This window comes from Dipteris shenzhenensis, chromosome 12, assembly GCF_047967505.1.
Source record: "Dipteris shenzhenensis isolate YYH24624 ecotype China chromosome 12, Dip_SZ_1.0, whole genome shotgun sequence".
In the NCBI taxonomy this organism is placed as follows: Eukaryota; Viridiplantae; Streptophyta; class Polypodiopsida; order Gleicheniales; family Dipteridaceae; genus Dipteris; species Dipteris shenzhenensis.
In genome coordinates, this window is record NC_141607.1 from 14,270,272 (window position 1) to 14,276,271 (window position 6,000).

The following is a 6,000-nucleotide window of genomic DNA, read 5'->3' on the forward strand; positions in this document are numbered from 1 at the left end:
GGCTCTTCTTTGTCTAACTTTGTTGTGAATAGATTACTGGACATGGGATGGGATTTTCAGTCGACCCTCATTACCTGCTCATCTTTGTGTAGATATATCCAGTGACCAATGGAAGTATTGTTAGGACTTTTTGATTAAAAAATGTTATCCAAATCACTACATGTTCTTGGACACTATCATTGTGGCAATGGATAAGGAAGGATGGGTGAGCCTTGTTTCCATCATGATGTGGATAGGAATGACATGTACAGGGTACAATCTATGTCTTGTATAAGGTCACAGACAATTTTGAATGTGAGACACCACATGTGCAATTGATGGTTAATTGCTTGCTCAAGTCAGTTTTGCTCATTTGCTTCAAGAAAAGTGACTTGCGCTATTGGTCATTGCTTCAAACAATAGTGCCAAACAACTTTGCAAGAAGAAACAAGATATACAACCACCAATAAAAAGAAGAAACTTGTGCAAGTAGATTACATGAAGCTGAAATAATGATTGAGAGGTGACAGACTCATAGGATGTAGAAGTGGTGGATGAAGCTAGGAGAGAACCATGGTAGGCTCCGACACCACATGTTGAAGATAAGAAGGCTAGATACTACATGTTGGACATAAGAAGGCTGAGGAGGCTAAGAGTATACACACATGGCAAGAGATAAGAGCAAATTGATGATCCTTTCATTTGATTGCCTCAATATATAGGCAAAGTAGATTATCAACATCATCTCCTCCACTACATATGTCACCCTCAGGTTGATGCAATCTAACAACACCAATTACACATTTTCTTCCTCATTACTCTACTACCCCTCTCTTCTATCACATCATCACACTAGTACTCTATGGCACCACAATTCTCAACACCCCCCTTGATGCCAGCACAGTGACTACAAGGCTGCCGGATGTTTCAACTTCTCCTCTATATCAAGTGGGTTCCTCTCCTTAATACTTTGGAGCTCCCTTGTTCAAGACCCCTCAACACTCCTTGATTTGAAGTCCCGAGTCTCCTTGAGTTTTTCGCATTGGCCTTGTGGATAGATTCTATCCCCACATGGTCGAATTGCGCCAATTGCCTCCCTAGCACTAAGCGTATATGGTAGCATGAAGTCTGTCACCCATAACCAACGCAACATAGTAATGATAGCATTGAGTGTTTTGACGATGGAAAAAGCATGAAATAGATGGTTTACACTCAATTTTGGGATTGAGATTACTAGCCTTTGCTTCTCCCTAGGAGTTCACTTTTGCAGTGTACCGTTTTCATCACTTTGTTGAGGGCGGCTCCACAGGCTGTTACCTAATTACAAACAAATGTCAAATCACCTTACAAGAGAGCACGCTGGATGTTGTGGGAGCAAACTAACTCCATAACACTGACAAGGATGTGGTATTCAGCCTTGATATTGGTGGAAATATACCCCCAAAAAGGAGGAGCCACTATTCGAAGTCCAAGCGTGCCGCCACAACTTCTAGGAAATATGAGCACTGATGGCCTATGAATCACCATGATGGTGGGTCCGATACAATCAAAATAGACGCAGCATCGAAGGAGCATAATGACCAAAAGAGATCTCGTTGCCCCTATCCTCACATTAGATTTACCTATTGTTTTGATGGATGACTCGGAATGACCATATCTTGAATCTTTACCTCCATGGCCAATGTGAGAGTATGCATGGTATGAGAATTCATGCCCACATTGTGGAAGCTCCCCCAAGATATACAATTTTTGCACGTCTTTTGCATGTCTCTTCCCTTATTGTGGATTTTTGACCTACCCCAGGGGGGAAGGGTGAAGTGACCGATGTGTGTTCAATGAAAGCCAAAATTCAAAATGTTCTTTTTTGAAAGTCCTAAAATTTATGATTGGTCCAGCTCCCCATTTTATATTTCTTTCCCTTGAATTCTTCCACCTTTTTCTCCACTCCCCTCCCCCCCCTCCCCTCTCTCTCTCTCTCTCTCTCTCCTTCCTTTATCTCTTGTAGTCTTCCTACACACCATCTCCAATGTATTATTTTTAGCTTTTTGGATCTTGGGCAACAGGCCTTAATCATTCACACCATCTGTAGTGTATTCTTTTTAGCTATGTTGATCTTGGGCAAGCCTTATGAATGATTAGATATCATTCACCTTGTTTCTATTGAGGCACTGTTGGCTCTGTATGGAAGATACCCTCTCTTGCACTCTGAGGTATGCCCTCTGAGGTCCACCCTCTTTGAATTCCCGTAGTCTCCCATGATCCATGAGTTGTAATGTTTGACTCTTATTCCGCATTTTATGATATGGAATCCAATCAATCCGATGTGTTATGGGCAAGCATGATTTTTGTATTGGCTAATGCCAGTGGTTAGATCTCTCTTCTTCAAATTGTGCGGTAGATGCACATGTTCAATTGGATTAGAGCTACTTGCAAATCCAAATGATGGTAGGGAGATACTTGCAAATCCAACGATATATTCTCTTCTCTGGTATGCAGAGTTGCATTGAATTTCCCTCCTATTAATTGATTTGAGGTCGCTGCACATGGTAACTTTATCTGCTAGACTCGGCATTTGCCTCCCAAGCCAGCATACCTAAAATCCTCATCTCCAGCCTAGTAGTGGGCTGCTAGACTTGAAGAACCGATGGAAGGCTGCATTGAATGATGTTTGGAGCTTTGAAAGAAACTGGATAGACTACTTTCTATGCTCTGCAGGAGGTGCAGCCGGTGGTGTGGAAAATAACACGATTGTATCTACACACGGGGATGCTCTTTCTCTCAACTTAGGGATGCTAAAAGAGCAGCCTTCCCTAGCCTTGCTAGCTCACGCAGGGAGCTCCTCTTACTCCGTTCATCCAACATCATTTTCATCATCGGATTTCTGATTGTCCAAACGCATTCGTCATCTATCGGTCTGTTGTCAGTTTTTGATATATTAGGCTAACTTTTTAATAGATTCTGGATTATGAGAATTCTAACATCGCGATATGTGTGAACCATGCACATGTTCTTCTTCATGGTGTAGGGACACTACACAGATTCTTTCTCTGATGAGCAATCGATGCTCAGGACTCTCCTTCTTTCGATTGTGCATGATACACAAGAGTTGGTATTTGGGCTGTCGATAAATCCATGAACGGTATGAAACTACATTGTAAATCCAAGGTAAGCATGAACAATCTATAGCTGCCAGTAAATCCTAGAAACAATACATTAAGGATGATTGTGAAATGGTCACCAACATGCATGCTTATGGAGCTACCTATAAATCCATGAGTGGTTTAGATCCATGGATGCTCCTTTTGACTGCCAATAAATCTAACGATGGTATAAAACTGTGCGGCGATGCATAAATTTTTCCGATGTAATGTAAATTTTAAGGGATTGTCACTCCACGATCTGAGGAGATCCCCCACTACCATCCGGTAGCAATGGGCAAGTCTTACCAAACTCAACCCGCTCTTGATGTATTCACTTTCTTGCTTATATATGCGAAGGCCTATGGCTCTAGAGGCATTCAAGCCTTTTGTCATGTTTGCTTGTCTTTGATTTCCAGTCTTAACGTTTTGTCTTCAGGCTTCCTAGCTCCCTCAGTCCATAAGTAGCATCACTCCCCTTCAATTGTTATGGGCCCACATCTCTCTATCTACTGAGTGCACTTTCGTCCTTACTCGCACAACTCCACCTTGTCCGAAGAGCCTTCACACCCACCTCCTCCATGGCGCTTGATTCGATTGCTCTCCTCAATGCCCACATGGCCGCATCCTTGAGCAAGGGGAAGGCCAGTACAATTATAGCCTCTATATATGGAAAATTTGGATGGTCCTGGAAGAAAAAGACCTCGGGGCTGTTGCAACCGTAGCACACCCTCTTCCAAAGACTGGCAGTGCCTCTTCAACGCTAGAAGCCAACCAACCATGCATCTAAAGCTCCTCCTGGTGAGCAAGGAGTTGCCGCACTCATTCCGCCGATCAATCCCGTTGTTGCAGCCGGACCAAAAAGCGATGCCCCCACCACGTCTATCGTACCTGAAGTCGCTCAATATCATGCCAAGAAACGCCAGGTGAAGCTCATAATTTGCCTCACCTTGGGAGAGTTACCAGCCAGCTGAGTTCAAGACTGCGCCACTGCACATGAAGCATGAGAGGTCTTACGAACGACTTATTAGGAATGCAATGTAGGGAACATCTTCAACCTACAGCGCACCCTCGCCTCCCTCAAACTGAAAGAAGGTGACCCTCACATCGAAAGAATGAAGCAGATCTCTCGTGCCAATGGAACTCCCGTTCCAAGCACCCAGCTCGCCTTCGCTATCTTGGGTAGCATGCCCCAGTCTTATGATCCTCTGATCATGACTCTCGAAGGGCGAGGCGACGAGCTCACAGTCCCTCTCGTCACCATCCGCCGTCTACTCCAAGAAGAGGCTTGCCGAAAATGTTCCAGTATAGCAACAGAACACGCCCGCCCTCATCGGAACTCCATCTCCAGCACCTGCTCCCAAGAAAGTCTTCAATCCGCCCGGTAAAGCTATCGCTAGTGGGGATCGATTCCTCCCCAACAGAAGCCTAGGCAGAGACTTTGGCAAAGACTCTAGGCCTCGACCTGATCATATCGGCTACTACTGCAACGTTCTAGGACACTTGGCTAAGGATTGCCCAAAAGGGCAGAGAACCTCCAACTTCGGGAACAGATGACGGTACAAAGGATACCGCACCAAAGGCCCTCATGGCTTTGCTTCAAGACGCAGCAGCAATCTCCACGGTGGTGGAATTCACCCTTCAAGGAACGGAAGGCGACGGAGTGAGCAACGACGCCAATTGGTATCTCAACTCGGGGGCAAGTCGCTACATGTGCTTCGAGGCTCATGCATTCTCCTCATACTAAGCTCTTCCAAGTTCCCAGTCGACAGCATGTCAAAATTGGCGACAATGGCTTCATCTATATCTATACTTCTATATCTATACTATCTATATCTATACTATTTCTTAAGGAGGGAAATACCGTGCCTTCCATGTGGCACAGATTTGGAGGTTAGGAAAGTGGCTCGGCGAGCAATTCTAGAGGTTCGGAGAGAAATTCTAGAGGTTCGGTGCAAGAGTGCCACGTGTCACCGAACAAAGGTATAGACGAGAGTGCCACATGGCAAGGGGAACAGCACTGAATTGCCACATGGCAGAGAGACATAGCTTGGACGAGAATAGCAGGCAGATTGTAGGGGCGCAGAGAATAGAGGGGGCAGAGCACAGACGGGGGCACATGGTAGACGAGCACAACGTAGACGCACAACGTAGAGGGGGCCATGTGGCAGAGGCGCAGAGGTGGCAGAGGCGCAGAGGTGGCAGAGGTGCAGATGTGGCGGAGGCGCAGAGGTGGCAGAGGCGCAGAGGTGGCGGAGGCGCAGAGGTGGCAGAGGCGTAGAGGTCGCGGAGGCGCAGAGGAGAGAGAGAGGGAGGGAGGAGAGAGAGAGAGAGAGGGAGGAGAGAGAGAGAGGGAGAGGAGAGAGAGAGGGAGGAGAGAGCGAGAGGGAGGAGAGAGAGAGAGAGGGAAGAGAGAGGGAGGAGAGAGAGAGGGAGAGGAGAGAGAGAGAGGAGAGAGAGGGAAGAGAGAGAGAGGGAGGAGAGAGAGGGAGGAGAGAGAGAGATAGAGAGGGACGAGAGAGAGAGAGAGAGAGAGGGAGAGAGAGAGAGAGAGAGAGAGAGAGGAGAGATAGAGAGAGAGGGAGGGAGGAGGAGAGAGAGAGAGAGAGGAGAGAGAGAGAGAAGGAGAGAGAGGGAGGGAGGAGAGAGAGAGAGAGGGAGGAGAGAGGGGGAGAGAGAGAGGAGAGAGGGAGGAGAGAGAGAGGGAGGGAGAAGAGAGAGAGAGAGAGACAGAGAGAGGAGAGAGAGAGAGAGAGAGAGAGAGAGAGGAGAGAGAGGGAAGAGAGAGAGAGAGAGAGAGAGGGAGGGAGGAGAGAGAGAGAGAGGGAGGAGAGAGAGAGAGGAGGAGAGAGAGGAGAGAGAGGAGAGAGGAGGGAGGAGAGAA